Source organism: Megalops cyprinoides, chromosome 8 (genome assembly GCF_013368585.1).
Source record: "Megalops cyprinoides isolate fMegCyp1 chromosome 8, fMegCyp1.pri, whole genome shotgun sequence".
Taxonomy (NCBI): domain Eukaryota; kingdom Metazoa; phylum Chordata; class Actinopteri; order Elopiformes; family Megalopidae; genus Megalops; species Megalops cyprinoides.
The window spans coordinates 2,491,504-2,515,487 of record NC_050590.1 but is presented as its reverse complement, the minus strand read 5'-3'; positions in this window follow the sequence as shown (position 1 = coordinate 2,515,487).

Here is a 23,984-nt window from a genome sequence, read left to right as displayed (position 1 = left end):
GGGGCAGATTGCAGGGGGGAGAGTGGTCCTAGGGGAAAAGGTTTTCAAAGGCCAGGGGGACTGTCTTTTTATTTTGAAGTTGGAGGCCATTTTCCTTGTTGTGTTAAGCTGCACTTAAAGCCCTGTAATGTAACGTAAAACAAAGCCGACCCTGGAACCTCTGGGCCAGGCATGGTGCAGCGGGCCATGTAACTGGAGAGGATTTGGCCCCTGTGAGCCGAAATGAATGCGATCACAACAAACATCCCCAAGGTACTGTGGTTACTGTTGCTACAATCTTAAAAAAATCTCTTAAAAAAATAATTCTCTCGCACTTCACACTGTGTTAACTAATCTGCCCTCCTCTCTCTTCTGTCTAGGTTGATCCTTTTGGTAGACTTACTCTTTCCCCACAGATCACTGTTGGGGTTTGTACATTTCCATTTCTTCACTCAGTTCATTCAAATGCTGCTCAATGCTCTTTCCTCTAAACTGGTTCCCAAGTTGTCTAACTGTCAATCAAGGAATCAACTAATCAGCATCTCCCCTTAACCAATCAGCATCACCACTTAAAAATCAGCACTATATAATGTTCTTGTCTCAAATTATATGTACTTAGATTGTGTTAGTAATTTTTTGCGATATTATAATGATGTAATAAGGCTGGCTAAAACACAGTAATTTGATTGCATCCCAAATAAGGATTGCCTGGCTTTTACAACAAGTGTGATTTTTCATGTCTTTCTTGGCTAGATGCAGTCAGTGCCTTATTCCTGGCAGCAGAGACTCCAGCTCAGTGATTGATATGATACAGAACTGTACACACAATTGAATATCCATTCTGTTTCCACAAGCAGACAGCGAATAACAGCATATTTATCATGAAAGTATCACACTGTTGCGTGTAATCAGATAAACAGCACAGTGAATTTAACAGGAACCTACCAGGAAAACTGTAATTTGATGCGCAGGGACTTTCCCACAGATACTCTACATGATATTCTAGATTTCTTTTATATCCAGATATGCAGATCCTGTCCTACCCACTGTCATGTAAAAGGAGTTTACAGTTAATAATGGTTTGTAGCAGGCATTTATGGTGTGGTCTGCATTAATTCAATTCAATTCAATTCATTTTTATTTGTATAGCGCTTTTTACAACACAAGTTGTCACAAAGCAGCTTTACATTGTTCCCAGGCCTGAGACCCCCTGAGAGCAAGCCTAAGGCAACAGTGGCAAGGAAAAACTCCCTATCAGGAAGAAACCTTGAGCAGAACCGGGCTCATGGGGGGGCCCATCTGCTTCTGGCCGGCACTGGGCAGATAGAGTTAGAGACAAAATTATGCAATGTACTTTAAGACATTTGTGATTGACAAACAATAGTAGTTAACAGTAAAGTAATTATAGGAATGTCTCCTAGGATGTCCGGGTCTTGGAATGCAGTTGGTTTTGATGGGCAGGGCAGCGAGGTAGCAGGACTGGAAATCGGGATGAGACGCTTGGGCTACAGCTCCGGACAGGAGCCCGGAGCAGGGATAGGAAGCAAACAGAAAACAGTGGTTAGTGGATGATAAGAATGGCAGGGATGTAGAACAGAGAGGCAGGAGAGGAGGGGCAGAGAAAAAGGTGTGCAACAAGGAAAGACCCCGGCAGGCTAACATTATGGCAGCATACCTAGGGGACGGGAGGCAAGGGACCGGCATAGTCATGAGGGCGACCCTAAGACAGTCAACACCAGATCACGGCACAGGGTCCATGAAAGCAATGACCACTTAGTCCACCAGAGACTCTATGATCCACGCCAGCACCAGGCCATGTCCCTCAGCTGAAGAGTTTACTATATAGATATGTTTTGAGCCTAGACTTAAAGGTGGAGAGAGAGTCTGTTCCCCGAATCTCAGAGGGTAAACTGTTCCACAGGAGAGGGGCTTGATAGGAAAAGGCTCTACCGCCTACAGTAGTTTTGCCCACTCTTGGAATGGTGAGAAGCCCGGCATTTTGGGAGCGAAGGGCTCTCTGCGGAAGATATGGATGAAGAAGGTCCTTAAGATAGGGGGGGGCAAGCCCATTTAAAGCCTTAAATGTGAGTAAGAGTATTTTAAAAATGATCCGGTATTTAATAGGTAGCCAATGGAGAGAGGCCAGAACTGAGGTGATGTGCTCAAAGCGTTTAGTTTTAGTTAAGATTCGAGCAGCTGCATTTTGCACCAGCTGAAGGGGTTTTAATGAGACGTTTGCACATCCTGACAAGAGGGCATTACAGTAGTCTAATCTGGATGTTACAAAGGCATGGATTAGTTTTTCAGCATCATTAATTGATATGATTTTCCTGATTTTAGCAATATTTCTCAGATGGAAGAAGGCAGTCCTAGAGGTGTTAGTTATGTGAGTTTCAAAGGAGAGCTCGGGATCAATAACAACACCAAGGTCTTTGTGGCTGCACTCGGGGCAAGGGAGACACCATCAAGGTCCAGTGTAAAATGAGTGAGTTTGCTCCTGATTGAATTTTGGCCTATGACCAATATTTCGGTTTTGTCCGGGTTAAGGAGGAGAAAGTTTCGGGCCATCCAATTCTTTACATCTGTTAGGCAGGCCTCCATGTTTGAAATATTCAGAGGGACATCCGGTTTGACTGATATGTATAACTGAGTGTCATCCGCGTAACAGTGGAAATTAATGTCATGTTTACGGATGATATCGCCAAGAGGCAACATGTATAACGAGAAGAGCAGAGGTCCGAGCACAGATCCTTGAGGTATACCATATCTTACTCTGGAACAAGCGGAGGATTCGTTGTTGATGGAGACAAACTGATATCGTTCTGATAAGACCTAAACCAAGATAGGGCCTGTCCACTTATGCCAACCAGGTTTTGGAGGCGGTCAAGGAGGATACAATGATCGATGGTATCAAAGGCTGCACTTAGGTCTAGTAGCACAAGAAGAGAGATACAGCCATTGTCACAGAAGAGTAGAAGGTCGTTGAGCACTTTCAGGCGGTTTCCGTACTGTGGTGAGGTCTAAATCCGGACTGGAAAACTTCCAAAATGTTGTTAGAGTGTAAAAAGGCACAGAGTTGCTTTGATACTGCTTTTTCCAGAATTTTTGAGAGGAATGGAAGGTTCGAGATGGGCCTATAGTTTGAGAGGTCATTGGGATCAAGATTAGGCTTTTTCAGAATAGGCTTGATAACTGCTACTTTGAAGGGCTGAGGTATGTGTCCAGACATAAGAGAGGCATTGATAAGATTTAATAGTGGTGTGCCAATTGCAGGCAATAGCTGTTTTAGGAAGCCAGTTGGTATGGGGTCAAGTTGGCTGGTAGAGTTATTAGATGAATTGAGAAGAGAAGAAAAGTCGCCAAATTCAATGGGTATAAAAGAGTCAAAGCACAAGGCGGGCCTAATAGACATGCCTACATAATCTGGAACGGGACTCGCCAGGCAGGAACCAGAAGTTGATGAGAATTTTTGTATTGTGTCTCTTATCTTTAAGATTTTACTATCAAAGAAGTTCATGAAGTCATTGCTACTATAAATTGCTGGTATGGTAGGGTTAACTGATGCAGGACTCTTGGTTAATCTGGCAATAGTGCTAAACAGGTACCTAGGATTGTCCTTGTTTCTCTCAATAAGAGTAGAGAAATATTTGGATCTGGTAGCTGTGAGGGCATGCTTGTAATTTAGGAGACTTTCCTTCCACGCCAGGAGAAAAACCTGTAATTTAGTGGAGTGCCATTTTCTTTCGAGTTTTCATGAGGCTTGTTTGAGAGCAAGAGTATGGTCGTTATACCAAGGTGCTAGCTTGTCTGTGATTTTCTTCCTTTTGAGGGGAGCAACAGCATCTAGAGTTTTATGCAAAGTAGAGTCGATTCTGTCCGCAAGTAGATTAATTTCAGTTGAGCTAGGGTTTGAGCATAAACTAGAGGAGATTTCGTTGTGCAGGTAGTATGATGTAGGGAGCTCGTCGATAAAGGCATTTGCTGTAAGAGAGCAAAACGTGCGCCTGGAAGAAAATCTAGGCTCCGAGTATGTGAAGCACGTTAGTGGTAAATTGAAAGAGATGAGATAGTGGTCGGATAACACAGGATTGTGTGGCATAATTTCCACCTGGTTAATGTCTGCTCCATATGTGAGGACCAAATCAAGAGTATAGTTGCGGTAGTGTGTGGGTTTGTCCACAGCTTGATAGAGTCCAATGGATTCGATGATGGACAAAAATGCTGTTCTGAACGGGTCATGTTCATTATCCATATCCATTAAAGTCGCCTACTATTACAGCTTTTTCTATATTGACAACCAGGTCAGATAGAAAATTGGCAAATTCCGATAAGAAAACACTGTAAGGGCCAGGTGGCCTGTAAACTATAACAAGGGTAAATAGCTTTGCACATCCTGACAAGACTGCATTTCAGCTAAGTACTAATAGTTCAAATGAATGGAAGTTATAGCCAGGTTTGAGGGTGGCACAGAGTTTGGAGCTGTGTACAGCAGCAACGCCGCCACCTCTACCAGTAGGTCGAGGGACCTGGTGATTACAATAACTGGGAGGAGTTGATTCGTTGAGAGCAACAAAGTCATTAGGTTTAAGCCATGTTTCAGTCAGGCATAAGATATCAAATTGGTGATCAGTAATCAATTTGTTTATTAATAAAGCTTTAGGTTGTAGCGATCTGATATTTATTAACCCAATCTTAAGGACCATTTGTCTACAGGTAGTACTTTCAGGTTTGTCAGACTTAATTTTTGTCAAATTTAGTCGTCTTTGTTGGTGATGAGGCCCACCACAGTTGTGTCATCCGCAAATTTGATGAAGATGTTGGAGCTGTACTTTGGTGTGCAGTCATGGGTCAGCAGCGTGAAGAGAAGGGGGCTAAGCACACATCCCTGAGGGGCTCCAGTGTTCAGTATGATGTTGCTGGATATGTGGTTGCCGACCCGAACTGCCTGTGGTCTTCCAGTGAGGAAGTCCAGTAACCAGTTGCATAGGGAAGTGTTAAGGCCCAGATGATCCAGTTTCTGAATTAACTGCATGGGGATGATTGTGTTGAATGCTGAGCTGAAGTCTATGAACAGCATTCTCACATATGAGTCCTTCTTTTCCAGATGGGTGAGGGCTGAGTGTATAGCAGTGGAGATTGCGTCGTCTGTGGACCGGTTGGCTCGATATGCAAACTGGAATGGGTCCAGGGAGGGAGGGAGGATGGATTTGATGTGCTGCATGACTAGCCGTTCGAAGCACTTCATTAAGATGGGCGTCAGTGCAACAGGGCGGTAGTCATTGAAGCTGGATAGAGATGGCTTCTTTGGCACAGGTATTATTGTGGTTGCTTTGAAGCAGGTAGGGACAACTGCCTGGCTCAGGGAGGTGTTGAAGATGTCTGTAAAGACATCTTTGAGCTCCTCTGCACAGTCCTTCAGCACACGGCCAGGTATGTTGTCGGGCCCAGCAGCTTTGCGGGCATTGATTCTAGAGAGGGAGCTCTTCACGCTGGCTGGAGATAGGCACAAGACCTGGTCATCAGGAGGGGGTGGTGATTTGTGAGCAGGTGTGGAGTTGTCTGCTTCAAAGCGCGCGAAGAAGTTATTGAGGTTGTTCAGCAGAGGGATGTTGCTGTCGCAGGTCCGTGGTGGGGGCTTGTAGTCTGTGATGGTCTGGATCCCCTGCCACAGGCTCCTTGTGTCTCTGCTGTCACTGAAGTTCTGTGCTAACTTCTGTGTGAACTGCTTTTTGGCTTTCCTGATGCCGCGGGACAGGTTGGCTCTGGCTGTTTTCAGTGCAGCGTCGTCACCGGCTCTGAAGGCAGCATTTCGGGCCCTCAATAGCCTGTGGACTTCTCCTGTCAGCCATGGCTTCTGGTTAGCCCGGGTGGTGATGGTTTTGATTTCGGTGACATCATCAATGCATTTGGTGATGTAGGCTGTAACTGTCTCTGTGTACTCCTCAATGTTGGTGTGCTGGTTATAGGTGGCTGCCTGTCTGAACATGTCCCAGTCCGTGGTAGCAAAGCAGTCCTGCAGTGCTGAGGAGGCGCCCTCTGGCCACACTCTGATCTGCCTCTGAACCGGTTTGGTGACTTTCACCCGTGGTCTGTATGCTGGCATTAGCATAACAGTGATGTGGTCAGAGAGGCCAAGGTGGGGGAGGGGTGAGGCTCTATATGCTCCTTTATGTGTTGTGTAGACCAGGTCCAAAGTGTTATTTCCCCGTGTTGGAAAGTTGATGTGTTGATGTATATTTGGAAACACTGTCTTAAGGTCTGCATGATTGAAATCTCCAGCTAAGATGAGAAATCCCTCTGGGTGGGCTGTCTGTTGATCGCTGATAGCCTGGTAGAGCTCACTGATTGCCCCGCTCTTGTCGCTGTTGTTAGAGCTAGGGGGAATGTAAACAGCCACTAGCAGGATGGCTGTGAATTCCCTCGGCAAGTAGAATGGACGGCACTTGATAATCATAAACTCCGCCAGGGGTGAACAATGTCTGCAGACCACTGTGGCATCTCGACACCATGCATCACTGATGTAAACACAGACCCCGCCACCGCGGGTTTTACCGTTCTCAACCAGCGCTCTATCCGCTCGATAGCATGTTAGCTGGTCGAGTTGAATGGCGGAGTCCGGTACGCTTTTGTTGAGCCACGTTTCAGTGAATACAGACACACAGCACTCTCTCACGGCTCGCTGCGAAGATCTCAGAAGCCGTATGTGGTCCATTTTGTTGTCTAAGGAGCGTACATTGGCGAGGAGGATGGTTGGAATAGTCGGTTTGTATGGGCTAGCTGCTAGCCTGGCTCGGGTACCTCCGCGCTTTCCCCTCTTCCGCTTTCTCTCACACCGTTTGCGCCGCCTCCTCTCCGGGTGGGGAGTCGCAGTCGAGGCCGGTGGTGTGGTAGTCCAGCGGAGTAAACCATGTCTCTGGAGTTCCTCAGAATACGTGGTGTTTAATTTCCAGATTCCAGATCTGCCGATGACTAGCAAATCCTTCCGGTTGTAAGTTCGCCTTGTGTTGAACAAACATAACGTACACTGACAAAAACACGCCGACTTGCACGAGAATAAACACGAAAACGCCGTACTATCGGGACAGAGAGGAGCCGCTGCGTCTGCACGCGCCGCCATCTTAGCTACGTGTGTGTGTGTGTGTGTGTGTGTGTGTGTGCGTGTGTGTGTGTGTGTGTGTGTGTGTGTGTGTGTGTGTGTGTGTGTAGAAAAACAAACCCAAAAAAGTACCAGGGGGTAGGTCTCCCAGTCCAAGGTAGCAAAAGGTAAACTCTTTACATTCAACACTGATGACCTCTTCTTGCACCAGTTCTGCCCTCTAGACTCCACAGCCAGCTGGGCTGCAGTAGTAGTTTGTTTGGTATATTTCGTTTTTATTTAGAAGAAGTGGCATGGCAGCAATAATCCAAATCCCAGCTTCACAGAACCAACAGTGAACAGGTGACTCCCAAAATGCCCCTGAGACACACAAGACAGCATGAAGATCATACCAAACTGCCTACAGATGACCACTGTATACCAGCATCCTGTTTAAAACAAACAGTATTAAACCAACAACATAGAGCATATAAGTGCCCGACAAATGCTGTACTGGTCTCCCCACCCAGACTGCACGAAAAGGTACAGACACCAGTACTTCCATCCTGTTTTAAATTTACCGCTACCGTTTTTCTCTACCCTTCCTCTTCAGGTCAGTAGTTCACCTGTGTAGGCTCACCTGTAAGGGAGGCTGCCTGCGGCTGGGCAATGATACTACAACACGTGTCTAGCAAAACCCAAAACAAGTGTTGTACACACACCTGAGGAGTATGTGTATGGATGGTCCTGCCCCTAACACACAGTCACACACAATTATAACTGTGAGGGTAACTTGTTACACACAGGGTGATGTAAAAATGGCTTAAACATGCTCAATTTCCATTTGAGCTGTCACACACAGGTCACATGCAGGTCATATGGCTTGATGTCCACTTTATTTAGCTATCTTTATGTGGCCCAAATCAGAACTGAAAATATGTGACTTCAAGTTTTTTTTTTCACACTGTTAGTTCACACTGTTCTGAGCTGGGTCACAAAATGGCCCAATCATAACTGGGCAATGTTCAGCTGCAGTCTGAATGTAACATAAGTCAGGCTTATTGTTAGCCTCTTCATCACTCCACCATTCCACTTAATACTTCCATTATGTACAGGAATGCCTTGCAATCAATTAAATCACTGGGACATACTCACTCGTACAAGCATTCGGATGCTCACACACACATTAACACCCACTGCACCTACTATAAAAGGATTTATGTTTTTAAGGTTTATATTATAAATCTTTTTCAGGCAAGAAAGAGCGAGTTCCACTTCCTACTTTAAGTGCCTAATGAATACAGAAGGCCGTCATCAAGAACAGTATATGACAGCATGGCTCTCACCTAGATTATCGCTTAGAGACGCAATCGTAAAAAGTGGGCGTTCAATTAGAGCCTGCGTTAGTGTGCCACAGTACGGTCCAGGGAAGGGAACAGGCTGGGTTGGGGTGGGGGAGAAACCGTCCTTTCCAGATGTAAATGAAGAGATGCATATCGCCATTAATTCACCGCTTTGTACTCACATCCATCCCCGAAGTCTGTCTAATTTCTCTCCCCCCCCCCACCTCGCTTTCGCAGCCGGGAGTGTATCGATCGGCTGTAATTGAAGTGTTCTTGATAATCCACCGCCCGAGAGGGGAGAGGGAGGGCCCCACCGGTCTTGTGTGTGTGTGTGTGTGTGTGTGTGTAGAAGACACCCCTTTCGTGAATGTTTCTCAGCTGATTAGGCTCATTGAAAGACAGACAGGCGGAGCAAACGGACACAAAGGTCCACGCAGTGCCCGGTGATTCCCATTTCTTTATTCAAATAGTGAGTGCCAAATCCTCTGGAGGAGCTGAGGCACTTACAGGGCAAGCATTACCCTGCAGGAGTGTCCCTGTCAGAAAGGGCCCGTACAGAACCTACAGTGGGGCCTGTGGGTTTATCAGTGTAAACACCTCCGAGTTTGGAGCATTTATGTACACACACACGTGCACGTGTGCACACGCAGTCACGCATAGAATGGAGTATTTAAAATACGATGAATATCAAACTTTCATATCAAGGACACAATAAGCTCACTGCATATTCTCATCTGCAATATTAAAACATAGATCAAATATTCAACTGATCAATGAACCAAATCCCAATGTAAATGTAGATTTTAAAAAACACCTGACATTTTGTTTAAATTGTATAGCTCTCCTTTGGTTTCTTATTTAAATAGACCTGTTATCAGTACTTTGAAGGCAGGCAGCAGGAAGCTGTTTCCTGGCAGGGGGTCTGCATGCAGCGTGTCAGGATGGCACCTCTTCCAAACGGATATCACAGCACTGGAGTGCAGGGAGGGACCCCGCTGGCCTCGGGGGCCACTGCACCTCCTGACTGTAAACACCCCCCCGCTCTTCCCAGGGGTCAGAGGTCACCTGAGAGAAGAGGAGACAACAGTAACCTCCCAACCAGGTCAAGAGGGAACATCCTTCCATGATGTTACGGCAGGGGCTCATAAATAAATCCCCCCTCTCATCCATTTCTCCCTTTCTGCAACGATGGACGGCGGTTTTGTTTTCTTGTTTTGTCCCAGGAATGCAGTTGTGTTTATAAATAAAGATAACGGCCTGCCACGCGTGGTCATATTTAGGATCGGAAAAAACACGGCATGCCATTATATAACCTGCATGGCTTACGTTGGGGAAGGGTAAATGCAGTTTCCGCCACTCCAAGCGCAAAACGCCTGACCCGAGTTTGTCTGATAAGGGCTGGACATTGATGAAACACCGAGGAAGCTGTGTCTGACGTCTGACCAGCTGCTGACCCACCTGGGTGTGGCCATGTTACCTTTAAGAGCTCAGGCTAGCCAGACGATGGATAAACAGTGATATTACTTCCAAAGTTCCATGTAATATTTTTTAATGATATCCAGCATTCATTAACCTGTTCACAGAGAAGCCATGGGGCCTTTTTCAGACAAGCAGTTTGGCACATTGAAATAATCTGGCACAATGAAATAGACTCCCATTCTAACCTGTGATGAGATGTGCTGTGATCTATACACTAACTGGAGTATTATTACTGAGGATTTATTAATAAATTATTGAGACACTGGTATTACGCAAGTATAGCATGAAACTACTACAAAACCTTGTCCTTTCTTGAGACTTAAATTAATTTGAATTAATTTTGCCTCTCCAATGACGTATACCAGTGTTATTTGAGATATTTTGATCAAACAAAAAAGTAGTCCCCTCCCCAATGACACACTCTGAGGTGCAGTGGGTGGAGTTTTCCACAATAGAGCCAGTTTCTCTGTGGCAATGACAAGCAAAATATTAGTCTCAACGACAGACAAAAATTGAGTCTGCTTTTTAACGGATAATTTTATGTTTCATCTTGAAGATCCGGGATACATGCTGCATGATTCTTTGTAAGTAACAATTTAGTCACCTCTACAGTGCATGAAGAACCTTATAATTCCTCAGAACTCTTTGTGGAACATTACATAGTTCTTCCAGAACATTACACTGCAGACAAAACAGATGTTGGAAAAAGAAAATTGGACTTCTTCATGTAAAAGCCCAGCTTTTTGTTATCTTGACGCTGTTGATATGGGTGATACGCACATTTGGAAGGAAAAGCAGACACCATTTCTATAAATCTTTAACAATGTTTCAGTTGAGACCACCCACCTCATTACTGCTAGTTGTGAGGAATACCCTCATGATTCTCTTTTTATCCTTGTTTCCCTGTTTTGTGATGGTCAAATCGGCCAAGTTCTTCAATCCTCTGCTGAAACTTGCTTAAAAAAAAAAGACACAACTCTGGAAAAAAAGTGTGCTGAAAAAAACAAATACAGCTCAGACCCAGAGGAATAAAGTCAGGTTTCCTGGAGTTCAACTCCCAGCTCAAGCCCTGCCAGATATCCACATTCACTTCTGTCATCACCAAACACGCTTTGTTCTTATGACAACAGGAAGCACGTTGGCCTGACGGGTTGCTACAGTGCGGATCCATAGCGATGACCTCCTCATTTCGAGGCTCCACAAACAACAGGCCTCACTCTGCAGAAAACCATCAGCCAGGGTTGATCTAATGAAGGCTGCAGTTTGGGGGTTAAACTGCAGTGGTTGGCCCGGTGAAATTAGTTTATTTAATTGCTATGGGGCAGTCATATCTGCCTTTGATCTGGAATTATGCTATATTAAAGTATCTCTTAGGCATGATTATGAGGTCTTCTGTTTCTCCATTATTATAATTATTGAGATAGATATTAATTTCTTCAGTCATCCCTGTTTGAAGTTCAGCCTCCTTAATGATCTGAGGGTGAAAAGGGTTTTTTATGTTTTCATTTGGTTGCATAGCAGACGCTCTTATCCAGACCAACTTGCATATATTACATGGGTACAATTTTATCCATTTACGCAGTTGGACATGTACTGACATGGGAATCAAACTGGCAACCGTTTGGTTTGCAGCCCTGCTCCTTACCTTAACACCACAATACTCCCACCACAAGGGTTGTGGTCCATTAACATCATTTCATTAATTCTGATCAAGAACTGGCTTTATGAAGGATTTCTTTATCTCTCTCTCTCTCTCTCTCTCTCTCTCTCTCTCTCTCTCTCTCTCTCTCTCTCTCTCTCTCTCTCTCTCTCTCTCTCTCTCTCTCTCTCTCTCTCTCCCTCCCTTTCTCTTTCTCTCCCTCTCTCCCCCTCCCTTTATCTTTAATGTGTACAGTCCCAGCATGAAACCTATTGTCATCACTGCTGGTCACAATTTCAGGCTCACTGTCTGGCCACCCTCAGTGAGTTGCAGGTAACTGTAGAGGCGGTGCCACTCCTCATTCTTCCCCCTGCACAGCAATCCTGCACTGTGGTTCCTATTCATCATAATCCACACGCTCTCCTTCTCCTGTTCATCAGTATCACAAGCACACCTGGTAGCAACCACCTCACACATTACAAGATGAGTCCTCCTCTTATCGAGAGAGCCACTGCCCACCAGAGGTCGAGAGCAGACAAACCTGGGGACAGGGATGTAACTTTAATCCCCCCCCCCCCAAGGATGACAAACGCAGAGGGGCAGAAGCAGGAGAGCAAAACAAAATGGCAGGAAAATGTTGCAACCGTTAGGGTGTGGCTTGTTGGACCTGACCTTCAGAATTTTGCCTTGGGCGTCCCTGGTTGCACCCCATTGCATCCTCCCCTCGAGCTGGGGAGACAGTCAGAATCCCCACTCTGATTGCCCCCCTCCAACACTGAGGTCACCCTTTTATGGCCGAGCCCCCACTACATCAATTACACCCCCCCTCCCCCCCAGCTCCTCTACTCCCAGCCACTGGGGTAATATTACTCCCCAGTGTCAGTCAGGGATTCCAGAGGACACCCAGAGGTAGGGCCTTTGTTATTCCCGTGCCTCTCGAGGGGGAATAACCTCATATTGTGCTTGCTAAAATTTAGCAAAATTAACTTTCATCACACAAGGAAAAATAAGTTTGACTGCCTGAGACTGCGTTAAGTGACTTGTGCCCTTGCAAAATGAAATGAGTGAAGGTATCGAACCTACCGTTGACATGTGAAACGAATTCCAAGAACGGTTTGTGTTACTAAGAGTTCCCCTCTTCTCAAAATGAATGAATAAATAGTCCAAGACAAATTGTCAAAAACTGTCCACCTACATGTATATAAGGTCAAAATTGCCTCTTTTTTTTTCTTCTCCAAAGGAATTTGCACCTTTGCACTACATTCAGAAACATCCAATTCATTCTCTGGCTGGAACACGTTCACTGTCCTGACTGATAAATTTATTCTCTGGCTGTTGATGATCCCTTTGCTTTGCGTCTGGAATCATGAAAAATGGGATCATGAAACATCACACAGCTGAATGCCTAAGCAAACATTAATTAGGCTGGGGGGTGGGGGGGTGAGGGCAGACACATCCCAGAACTGCACCTCCCACAGCTGTATAATATTTGTCAGGGCGTTCTCGCATTTTAAAGATCCGTGTTTCGGATTAGTTGCGCCAGTTGGGGTTATTGGGATAGCCGATGGTGACAGATGAGCTAAAAAAAAAGGTGATTCATTAAATATTCGTCAAAATTTCCCTCCCTGTTCGTTTTCAGTATGACATTTATTTCACTGGCTGCTGTCACTGTTTTCAGCTGGTCAATAATTATATTAACTTTCATACTGTTTCATGTGGTGCTTTGCTTTCCATTTTGTGGAAAAACATTTGCCAAAGGCAATGTTTGTAATATGTCTAAGGTATTAAAATTAAAACTTGAGCAAGCCTTTTTTTTCCAAAATGGACAGACACATGAATGCAATTTTCATTCACAGTTGCATCTGATCAATAAATAGAATCAAATATTTTGACAGATTATGACTTGTTAAATACTAAAATCAATACTTGATACCTTTGCAAAAGACAAACTTGTGACTTCTTTTCCAAGGCTTTAACTAATCTGAATTTCCACGATAGTTATGTAGTTGTCAAGTGGCATGTAGTCAAGACTTAGAAAAACAATACATTTAATACCAATTGTGTATTTTCAGCAATATAGCGTTTATAGCGTATAGTCCAGTTTCTGCTGTGACTTCCCTTTATATAGATATTCCACTGACATCAATTATAAACAACGTAAGACTGAAATTCAAAGTTGCTAAAACTGTAAGATTAATGGGAGCATCTCCATAAGTGTACTTGTTTGACGTGGAGGGGAGTATGGACTTGTACACTCACAATAGCTTCACTCACATGGGTTAGGCCACAGCCTGCATCTCCCTGCAGCATCATCTTACTGCCCCACTCTTCTGAAAGACCCCTGCGTGTCTTGATTTACCATGAAGTGCTGACCCCAGATCAGTTTCTCCCTGGCTTTCACATGAAAAAGTTAAGATTTGTACTAGGTCAGCGGTTCCTGGGTTGGTTTTATCTGTGGACAGGACACTAGTGCTCTATACAATAAAAATGAACATGTCTAAACTACAATGACTGCCACTGACTGTCACTGATGCCAATGAAGAGGGTACATTTCAGTGGTGGTGGTGGTAACATGGTAAAACAGTCCAATTTTATTTTACCATCCACTCTGACGATCACACCAAGTTGTGGGAATTTTTTGTGCTTTTATGGGAATCGGCTTTTACATGCACTCTGAGAATTCTGACAGTTTCTGAGTTAGCGATCATTGCTGGGAAGACCTATTCCCGTTAGACCGGGTGTTGCCAGCAACCATAGCTGTGGCTGAGCTATCTTCATTTCTATTTGAAGTTTTCCCACACATGGCCATGTCCAATCCCATCGCAGAGTGGAACAGTGGTGGGAGTTCACAGCAGAATAGCGCAACAAGAATTCTGAGACAATACTGATGATTGTTAATCAGCTTTCCGGTAAACATGTAGTTTTATTATTGTTAATGTTATTGGTATAATTATTGTTGTTAATAATAATTTTTTGAGAGCTTTGTTGCATCATTTTAGCTTTCAAACCACATGTCTCCAGTTACAAGCAATGTATCAATCATAATCAACTATGTAGATATGTAGACTTCTTTTTTTTAATTTTATAAATTTTGTAAAATCTACTTTTTCCTCACTCTAAAAACCTTAAATAAATATATGAATTTACAAAGGCATGAAACTCAAAGTAATGATTTTAACACGCAGGCACTATTATTTAAGGAGATCAAACCAGTATTACTACCACCATAATAGTATTAACAAATTTTGATAATAATTACTATGATTTACTTGTAATAGTGGTAGAAGACTGTTAATAGTGTGGAAAAAACCTTCACCTGTCTCCCAAGACTGCTATTTGTTTAACTCTTTAAATGTTTAAGGATCTTGTCTTTCACTTTTCAATGTTTACAACTGAGCAATTAGGTAATTACATCTGAACAGGTTACTTGTTAATTGCTTAATGGTAATTGTTCATCTGAGTGAGACAGGTCTTGGTTGAGTTGGGTTTTGGCAGTGTGCTCAGTCTGATTCTTTTTGTTTGCAATTTTTAAATAAATTATTTTTTTCTATAAGTTTTGCTTCTTCTCTTTTGTTTTTGTATGAAGTATTGGTGAGCTTCTTCACACACCTGACTTGACTTCTATAGCAACTGGATAATCATCCTCATGTGCCAATTAATGCCTATTAAACCCAGGTGTGAGGACAATGACCAGGGAGGCTATTTGAGTTGAGGTTTGGCTGTGTGCTCCAGATTGGTTTCCTTTCTTCGTAAATTAAAAAAAAAAATGCTTTCAGTATTTTTGTTCCTTTTTTGTTTTTTTGTGAGAAGTGTCGGTGAGCTTTTCTATACAACGATTATATTATTATACTATTAAATATATAACAATAATAATAGCGTTGAAAAACGTGGGTCACTGGGTATTTATTCATTTCAGTTATCCATTGCTTCTGTCTATATTTGATGCTATGAATGCCTGTTGTAGGGGTATGTGTAGAGAAGGGGGGTGTGGGGGTTATTTAATGTCATGACCCGTGTGATGTACGCAGAGAGAGCAGAGATGTCTCTGCAAGGGCTTTGAGGACATCAGCTTTGTCCAGCCTGCACTTAAGACATCCCCAAGCTGTCTGGCCGTGTGTTTAGTATTCACCAAGCAGGATGGAGATAAAAGGCCCGTACAATCGAGAAGAGGCGGCTATCGGGCCCCCGAAACACACACGGGGGAATGGAGTCCTCTTGCACCGGGGAGATGCTATCTGCAGCCGCGTGTGAATTCTTCAGATATCTCTGCAGGAAGGAGAGAAAAAAGGGATGCGTCACTGAGGGAGGGAGAGAGAGAAACTGTGATCCAGGCCCTCGGAAGGGAGTCTTCACACACGATCGATTAAGCAAGGATTATTCCCTCTTCTCCTCTCCAAACTGTTTTTTTTTTTTTTTTCTCATCTCCGTTTGCTTGCCCTGGTTTCTGTGAGTGGTGACAGGGTGTCCATTCCCTCTGGCTCTCTCGGGCACTTTGTGGGTAGGGATCGTTCAAGGCTGATAAAGGCGAGTCGTGCCTGAGAGACAGTCCCCCACTTTAGCAGGGGTTTAAATTCGTCCACTTTCAGACCATCAAACCACCAAAATCTATTAAAACAGGAATGCCCTTTCCCTGCAGATTCTGGTTCGAATAGAGTTCAGAGGTCTAGAAAACAAAAGAGTGGGACAGAATACTATCTCAGTGTAGACCGTTGTAATGCAGTTCAACAAGTGAACGCATTTGCTATGATCAAATCACCACATGGTATGTAATCTCAAACAATCCTTGTCAGACACTAGTCCAAAGCGATGGTGCTCAGATCTGATTTCTTACTGGGCATCTCTCCAGAGACACAAGGGACTTGGCTTAGTTTGGCTATGAACAAAAATGTTCATAATGGTTTACCGATGTAGGGATCTAGAAAGAGCAAGCCAACAAAATGTATCTACACTTACTGTATGTGTTTAATGATCTTAATTGTTTCAAAATTTGCAAATTGAAAAGCTTTCTTGGTGGAAATCCAAAAATTCTGCTATAGGCAAGAGATGCTAAAAACAGAAAACAGAGCCATTGCATGATTAGAAGAGTAAGCTCGGACTGCTTTTTTGTTGGAAAATGCTTATTTGTCAAATTTGGTTGGGTATCGCTGAGTGGGAAACCGACAGATGCATTCATTTCAACATGTCCTCAAGCAAATCCTTTAGAAGTCATGGCATACAGTACCTGATCTTTATTTGATCTTTTCCTTACTTACTTTAGGCATGTTTGAGAGTTTTTCTTTCTTAGTTCATGAAAAAGCCAGCAACCTACTAATACATGCATACACACACAGAAACACACACACACACTCACACTCTCACACACATACACACACACATTCACATCCTTGAGGCCTTGTGACCTTCTCCCCTCTCTCTTTTGTGTGTGTGTAGACAGGCGGAGTGGGGAGGGTGGGCAGTGCTCCCCGTAATTTAACCGTTTTAAACTCTCCCGCAGCTGGGAATTATTAATTTGTATCTGCTTTGCTTCAATTCTACCTCTGGTGAAGGGGAAAAGAGGGGGGGAAGTGGTCCCCTATTCAGTGGAACGTGTCGGAAGTCTCCGAGCCTCTCCTCCCGGAGACCGCTCTTGGGTGCCGGGTGTTGAATGTCAGCCTCGTCTCGCGCTGTCAGAGAACAGAATGGGTCGCAATGATGGATGACCGAGGAGACTGAAACTCAAACTCCTGATCGCAATCGCTGGGCCCGCCGAAGCCGTCCAAGCCCGGCGGCCCACTACCCAAGGTCAGCGTGACACCCTGCAGCCACCCCCCCTCCAGGCCCCCTGAGTAGGGCTTTTTCCTCCACGTGGATCCAGGGCGCCTCTCACCCACAACCACCCCCCCGCCCTCCATTGCCACATTTTAAACTTATTTGCCTCCCTTGCATTGGGATTAAGCAGTTAAGACATACCCCCCCCCCCCCAAACTTCTTTCCCCATCATTCTCCCCCTTCACTCTGAGTGGCCTGCTCTTGAGACAGGCGGGTGAAGGCGGGGGCTAACTCTGAGCGCTCATGTCAGATGACAAGGTTATTAATGGTGCTGCCGATGTCATAGCTCCCATCATGAATATTCATGGGGAAGCAGACGGCATACAGACGGCAGGGGGGCAACTTCTGCTCTCCACACAGAAGAGCAAAGCTGGAGGCTTTAGACATACAGAGAGAGACCACTTACCTTTCATCACTCAACACATTCTTTTCAGTTGTAGAAGCAGTAGTGGATGCAGAACCATTGCTATTAGTGGTAGTTGTAGTAATGCTGGGATTAGTGGAGGCCATACTGTGTGGAGTTATGTGCACATAACTCCATATAATTGCGTGTTGGAGAATTGCATATTGTTTTATTGCACGGTATGTATGAGGTGCACCTGACTTTACTCTCACTGTTATATGCATGTGCTAGCTAAGAGTTTACGGTTACAAAAATGCCCTGCACATGAAATTAACTGTTGTAGCAGTAGTTTCAAAGTTTCATAGAATGTTGTTGCATGGTTTTAAAGTTACATGGGATCACCTGATGACATGCAATTTGTCTGTTTTTGGTAATTAAGCACAGGCATGATGTTAAGATTTCAAATTCAAACCAGCCCTCCACTTTATTTTGCAAAGATTTTACTTATTTTTAAATATGAAAAAAACATTTAAAAATCCCACAATTCTTAGAATTGAAATATTGAATAGAACTTCAATATTTAATTACTTTAGCAGGAATAATTAGCGACACCTGCTTGTCTCACCTGCTATAATCATATCAATCATTAATAACAGAAATAAATTGGGTCTGTTAAATTTATGTGGATCTGAGTAATTATGTGGCACTCACCTGGCTACAAGGGATGAAGTACCTGGCATCTGCAAAGACAGGAGATTTTCACAGGGTTTTAAGCACAATCACATTCCAGTGCAGCCAAAGGTGCAATTGGTCATCGCCGATACTTCACTTTGCTTTTTTATCAATGGACGATTTCTGCCCCCTCAGTATCAGAATCCAGTCTTTATTGTCCCCGAGGGGCAATTCAGTTTGCAAACAGTAGTCAACACAACCAACACACATCATAAAATAAATAAATAAAATATAAATATATATAACATACAGTAGATTGTCATCATATTAAAAATGCAATGAGATATAAAACACTAAGAGTACGTTAGTCCATTGTCGGCGACCTCACTGACCAACCTAGGGAGCCATCTGAAAAATCACATGACCTGCATGTTTCTGGTGTGGCCAATGGCAGACGAGCTTTACGTTGGGTGGGTGGGACAACAGTGGCAGGCCTGTGCTCATTGGTTGGCCACCAGTGTGACACAGTGGTATGGAGCGGGGGCATAACTGAAAGGTTCCTGGTTCAATTCCCCACTAGGGAATTGCTGGTGTGCCACTGGGCAACGTGCTTCATCCACAATTGCCTCACTAAATATACAGCAATAAAGCAAAATGACAATAATGTAATGGGTGGGGCAGGCGCAGCAGGACTGTTCTGATTGGTTAAAATCCACACCCGCGTGTCTCTGTCCCTGCACTGAGCTGGCAATACGCCCTCTCAGCCGGTCACACAGGGCACGTCACATGTCACTGCTGCGCATTTTTGCAGTGCAGGTCTCTAAAAACAGTCTTTGAAACAGAGGCAACCACATGCCAGCTGGATGGGGGAAATGATAAACGTCCACAGAGGCTGGAATATCTGACCCTGTGACACCCGCACACACCCCCCGCCATCTGTGACTTCCCCGAGCAGTGCTTCGGCCGTAACATCCAAAAACGCGCTGACAAAGTTACGGGAGGATTTATTCTTGGAACCTGCCTCGGAGAGATGACGGACGTGACTCTGGATGCGAATTCCGCTCTTTGAAATTCCCCTCATAGCCAGAGAAGGGATTTTACACAGAGTCTTATTTTTCTCACGTGTCATTCTCACAATCGGACACACTGTCTGATATGAGAGGCATTTTGGGGGGGAGTTGCCCAAGCGTTGTCTGAGCGTTTGTTTGCCAGGTGCTCGTCACTGTCAGACTTCCCTACATTCTTTCAGTTTATCTTGTTTTTTCCTCACGGAAGTGTGTGTGTATGTGTGTATTCATATATGCATGTCTATGGATGTGTAAGGCGTGTGTGTGTGTGTGCGTGTGTGTGTGTGTGTGTGCGTGTGTGTGCGTGTGTGTGCGTGTGTGTGCGTGTGTGTGCGTGTGTGTGTGTGTGCCACAGACCTGTTCCTCTGTAGGCTTGGCTCGGGGAGATTAACCCGTGTGATCTGGTCACAGTCTGAGAGATTAGCCTGAGATGAGAGCAGCAGGCTGCAGGGGGCAGCAGAGAGCATGCCTCAGGCAAGAGCTGGTGCTGGGCTGGTGCCTGACAGAAGGGTCCTGAGAGGTGAGAGGGGTGTAAAATGCCCTGTTTGCAATTCATGGGGTCAAGGACGCCCAAAAAGATAAAGCATAAAGGCACAATGAAGCAACAGACATTTGTAAGAGGACACAAATCAAACAAGAGGTTTGTCTAAACAAGGTATGCATATGTATGTATAGGGGGAAACTTTGGTTATATTTGTTATTATGTTCATTACATTCAAATTAATTATATCATGCTATACTTCAATTTAAATTTTCCCCTATCTCCTTTGAGATTTGGTCAGAGAGCGTGATCTTCCAGTTCTCTATTTTAAAGGCTGAAATCCCTTAGCAGGGGAATGTGAGAGCTTGTTGATTTTGTACCACTATGACACCATTATGTGAATCTTAATATTACATTATGACATCACAAAGCAAACTCCCCAACAGCTGCAAAACCATGCAGCATGCATAGTGTCAGGCCACGGCATCTTGCTGTTTGCTTTTTCAGAATAGCATCCATCGATCAACGGGCTCCTGTCCTGAAAACTACAAACACGTTCTGTGTGCGTGGGTCCAAAGGCTGCCATTTTAAGACACTGCTTCCTTTTTCAGTTTTCCACTGACTGAACTTAAATTTCTTTAGTGCAGTCCCTCTTGTAAGGATTTTGCAGTGGTTGGTTACTCTGCTGGTTTTCCTCAGGGACTTTTGCACCAAACGGATGTTGTTGTTGTTTTGTTTTTGTTTGTTTGTTTTAGATGGGGTATTTTTGCCTGAATTTTGCCCGATTTTTGCACCTGGATTGTATTATATTTTGAATTGTGAAAGCTTTTTTTTAAATTTAGGATGTTTTTTAAATGAACCCTAGAGATTTTGTGCAGGGGACGTCTCTGTCTCCCAATCTCTGCCTACTTCCACTTCCCTGCTGTTCTAGCCATGGGCCTCGTTCCACACAGCGATCACAGTCACCCCTCCCTGAAGCTGAGGCCTGGCACACACATGCCTGTCTCGGGCCTCCAGGCCATAGTCGGGCAGGAAAAACGCCTCCGTTAATGAGCGGCCTGCCACCTTTGGCAGGAGCCTGCGTCTGAGAACCACAGCTGGCTCATAAACTGCCCTCATTTCCCTGAATTTGCAGGCTGGGATTCATGGATTCATGGATTCATGGATTCATGGATTCATGGGTTCATGGGTTCACGGGCTCATGCGTGTCTGAGCGTACTGGACAACCGCTTTCTAGGAACAGAAACTTAACTTGATATCTTAGGTATTTCTTAATTTTATTGTTTTACTTTGAAGCACCCCTCCACACACACACACACGCACGCACGCACGCACACACACACACACACGCGTACACACACACACACACACGCGTACACACACACACACACGCACACACACACACGCGCGCGCACACACACACACACACATACCTCCACCATTTTCAAAGTGCATTATGGTGATCAATATTTCTAATAATAATAATAATTTTAACTCAAGTTCAGCAATCACTAAAATCACTGGAAAAAAAAAAACATTTGTTTTGGAAATAAGTTGCACTCGCATTTACCCATAAATCAAAGCTGAGTTTAAATCTTGAGGGAGCCCGGGGGTTGGAATTCGGGACACTACGCGCTCTGAGCTGTGACCTTTATATCAAAATATAAACAGTAGATGGAGAAGGAAAGGCTCCATGCTCCATAAACTATTCATTTGTTTCCTTCCAATTTTTTAAAACTTATTATAATACAGAAAAAAACAGCATATGGTATTCATTACCTTCGGCAAAAGGGTCACACTAGGCCAAAAATTATGGGGAAGGGGTGTTTAGAAATCCTAAAAGACGTCATTGGCTAGAAATTCTCACTGGTGATTTCAGTTCGCCTGTAAGAGTGGAGATCTCATTTAGTGTCTTCTCTTCTGCTTTTCTCTTTGTAGGTGACCAAATGTGTTCCAATAACAATGTGAGGCTTCGGGCCTCTTAAGTTAAGCCCACTGATGGAAGAGCCGATGGACCATCGGTTTACAATGCATTGTAACAGATTCGATTGAACTTGCGAGTCTGTGAATAGGTTCAAATGGCTCATTTTGGGAGAAAGGGAGACATGCTCTTCAGATTCTTCGGTGGTGACAGGCACACAGGAGAATTCAAAGGCCACAGTCAAAGGGGTCTGTTTAATCCTTTCCCTTTGCTGTGTGTCTTTAAAGTCAACTAACACGCAAAATCAGATGTTTTGTTTTTAACAAATTTCTTATATCGTCACACATTCCTTTGTTGCGGTGATTAAAGGTAAAATACTGAATTAACAAATACAAAAAATAAGAAAAACAAAACTTTTAAAAAGTGTTTGCAAAACCCAGGTATAAACAGCGCAGTGAGGGACTGGAGCAGGTCTTTAATATTTAGGCTCATGCCAGCCACGCAAGAATGAGGGCCCAGGAGTGAAAGGAATCTGCCTTTGACGTTAAATCTGGCTATTTGGGATGCTTGATCAAGCTCTATTTTTTCCCTTTTTCTTCAGTTTCTCCCATTTTCCAAGAGAGGTATTAGTCTTTCCAAGCGCAATGAAATCATTGGCTCCTTTGACTTTGCAGAAAGCCCGATGTTTCATGAGTGGATGGTCAAAGCTAGGGGGACTGGGGTGTGTTAAATCTTCGTCCCACCGGGATGAAAAAGTTTCGGCAGCGGAGATTAAGACACACCGCCGAGCTTTAATGCTGACCGTTTGATGGGAGCCATTCAGCGTGTGGCAGGGGCTCGGATCTCACCTTGTGGGAATCGAAGGGGGGAGATCCCGGAGACGGACTTGGGGCAGCACACAGCCTGCAAGCAGAAAATGCCAGAAGGAGCACAGCTTTTTAAACATGAGCACTGTTTTGTGTAGCTCAAAGAAATTCACGATGAAAGTTTTTGCAAGTGATGCTGTTACGTATGCAATTGATATTGTCAATTAGGTCATTGGGTCGTTGATGTTATTAACTAGGTCATTATGCGCTTGTGCTCATGTTATGGTACTCCCAATTCCATAGTTGGCACTAGAGGGCAATCTATATGTTCGTACAAGTAAGAAATCTTTTGATCAGTAAAATGGTGAGTTAAAATGGATATAAATGCCCCCACCTGTTCTGTGTGTTGCTCTCCTTTGCTGAAAATGTACAGGTATGTTACATAGAACCGTCACTGTTACGACTAGCCTTCCCTGGCTTGAAACCTGATTGTGTTATGTGTGAGTGCACAGAATAAAAAACAACCCCAAAAAAATGGCAAAAGGCAGACCTCTTAAACCGAGGCAGCAGGAGTGAACTCTGCACTGTCATCTGTGCTCCCACAACCATCAAAGCCACAGCGGTGGTTTGACCAGTTTTTTTTGTTTTTTAAAATATGGCACCAGGGCAAGAGCCCAGCAATGGTTTCCACAAACCAACAGTGAACAAGTGATTCCCCAAAACATTGTCTTCCAAGTCCCAGCTATATTAAAAGGCACACCCAATGAACAGAATTTACAGTGACCACTAAGAAGTGCGTTGTGTAAGTTATTTCATTAGTGGGAGCCCTTGTCGAGCATGTACATAAACCTTAAAGTAACTATGAAAAAGTTAGAAAATTTTGAAAAATAAATCCTGAAATGTAATAAATTTAAGAATTAAAAGTCTGACGAGGTGGGTCTTTTAAATTGCTTTGACATATGCCATTGGTTTCCGTGAATGCCAATGCCATTGCATTGAGGAATGACGTTACAGAGATGAGCTGTCCCACTTTAGAATGCTTTGTCAATCCTTGCGTAAAGTCTGGCTTTTAGCGGGAAGGTGACAGCAGGTAAAGAAGGTAAAGCAGACAGGTGCTGGGGGTAGCGGCCTGAGACAGTCCATGCTCTACATGGAGTGCCAGTTCAGTCCGGAGCTTTGCAATGGAAGTGTATTATAAAGCTACTCGTGAGTGAGACTCGGGACTCGCCTTTCCCTCCGGTCAGGAGGTTGCTGGAATACCACCCTCGCAGCACGGCCTCAGGGAGGCAGCCAGAGAAATAAGAGTCACCAGGGCGTGAAGGTCAGTCCAGAGGCTGGTGGAGTGTAATTACTGGACCTCTGTGTTAGCCC